Consider the following 2,500-nt stretch of genomic DNA (forward strand, 5'->3'; position numbering starts at 1 on the left):
ATTATCACTATTATTATTGTTATTACTATTATTAGTAGTATTACTATTATCATTATCATATCATTATCATTATCATTATCATTATCATTATCATTATCGTTATCATTATCATTATCATTATTATTATTATTATTATTATTATCATTATCATCATCATCATTGTCATTATCATTTCTATTATTATTAGTATTATCATTATTATTATTACTATTAGTGGAGTAGTAGTAGTAGTAGTAGTAGTTGTAATAGTAGTAGTAGTTGTAGTAGTACTATTATCATTATTATCATTGTTATTATTATTACTTTTATTATTATTATTATTATTATTATAATCATTGTTATTATTATCATTATCATTATCATTATCATTATCATTATCATTATCATTATCATTATCATTATATTATTATTATTATTATTATTATTATTATTATTACTTTTATTACTATTACTATTATTATTATTACTGTCATTATTATTGTTATCATAATTACTATCATTATTATCATTACTATTATAATTTATTATTATTATCATTATTATTGTTGTTGTTGTTGTTGTTGTTGTTGTTGTTGTTGTTACTATTATTATTATTATCATTATTACTACTACTACTAGTACTATAATTATCAGTATTATAATTATAATTATAATTATAATTATGTTTATGATTATGATTATGATTATGATTATGATTATGATTATGATTATGATTATGATTATGATTATGATTATGATTATGATTATAATTATAATTATAATTATAATTATTATTATTAACAGTATTATTATAATTTGTATTATTATTATCATAATCATTATAATCGCTATTATTATCATTACCATTTCTTTTAATTTTTACTGTTACTATTTTTAACAGTGATGATAATGATGTCAAGAATGTAATAATGAGAATATTGATTATGATTACAACAACAATATTAATAACAATATTGGAATAATGCAGTAATGATGATAATGATGATAAAGGTAAGAATAATAATGACAGTTACACTAATGATTACAATAATAATAACAAAGAAATTGATAATAACAACATAAACAAGAATAAAGAATAATAAAGAGGATAACAGCAACAAACACAAAAGTAATAACGATCATCATCATCATCATAAGGGGGCATACGCATGCCTGCGCTTTGCCGATCCCAGCCATTGGCTCCACCTCCTCGGGTCACTCTGAGCAAGCCTCCATGCAGCATTCCTTCCCACACCCAACACATCTTTACAGACCTGAACGACTTGCTTCAGCTAAGAGTTCCGTGGCCTTCCCCTTGGTCTTTCCCAGCCTGGGTCAACCCTCTCGGATATGACCCTGGGTCAACCCTCTCGGATATGACCCTATAAATCAGATCACCCACATATCCCCTAGAGCTGAAGTTGGCGCTCTGGTCTTGAGTCAGTTCCACGGAGTATTCTCTGATTGGACACATGGGTCCCTGCAGGTATACCCCATGATTCTGCGAAGACACCAAAGGAGTCAAGTCGGGCCTTCAGAACACTGTTCTGTGTCCAGGTCTCACACCCATAGAGTAAGACTGGGATTACCAGCGTTCTGGAGAGCCTGATCTTAGTCCTCCTGGCCAAATACCTAATACTCCTATTAAGTGAGTCCATAACGCCGTAGGCCAGACCGAGTCGTAGAGTGACTTCCCGGTCAGAACCTCCGTCGCTCTGCACTACACTACCAAGATAAGTGAAGCTGTCCAGGATCTCAATGTTCTCACCACAGACATACACAGACTGAACATCGACATCTAAGTCCTCAAATTCTTGAAGCTTGGTCTTGGTCCAGTTGACCTAGAGTCCCAACGGCTTCGCCTCCTTCATGCAGCGCCTCGAGAGCTATTTCCAGGACCTCCAGTGTCTCCGCTAGGATCACTGCATCATCGGCAAATTCAAAGTCTGTGGTCTTGAAATTACCAATTGATACCCCATAGGAACTACGGTCCAAGACACGGCCAAGTATCTAGTCCATACAAGTATTGAAAAAGGTTGGGGCCGAGTCGTGTCCTGGCCCCGGCAGACACCGGGAAAAGGGAGATGCCCCCCCCACACTTGACAGCACTCTCGGTATCTGTATACAGGCCAGACAGCAAACCAATAATCCCAGGGGGGATCCCTAGTAGGCTCCAGAGACTCTTCCGGTGCACTGAGTCGAAAGCCTTCTTAAGCTCAACATAAGCTGCAAATATACCTTGTTGAAACTCAAGTCGATGTTCCAGAAGGACGCGAAGTGCTAAGACATGGTCTACTTCTTGGATGTAAAACCAGACTGTTCAGGTCTCTGTGCTCGTAAAAAGTGGTCGCGCACTCCCGCCAAGAGAAGATGAACGAGGACCTTGTCTGGTACGCTGAGCAGTGTAATACAACTGTAGTTGCAACAGTCCCTTTGGTCCCCTTTCCCTTTCCAGACAGGGATGACCAAGCCATTCCTCCAGTCAGGAGGAATGGTATCAGTCTCCAAACGGCAGACAGGA

General features: G+C 35.8%; 1 protein-coding gene across 2 annotated transcripts in view; it reads right to left on the reverse strand.

Annotated features, from left to right (window-relative positions):
• The window catches only part of LOC119571354 (carbonic anhydrase-related protein 10-like), a 42,347-nt gene that overhangs the window by 594 nt on the left and 39,253 nt on the right, over window positions 1–2,500 (reverse strand). The gene's annotated exons all lie outside the window — the stretch shown is intronic.

Source organism: Penaeus monodon, chromosome 4 (genome assembly GCF_015228065.2).
Source record: "Penaeus monodon isolate SGIC_2016 chromosome 4, NSTDA_Pmon_1, whole genome shotgun sequence".
Taxonomy (NCBI): Eukaryota; Metazoa; Arthropoda; class Malacostraca; order Decapoda; family Penaeidae; genus Penaeus; species Penaeus monodon.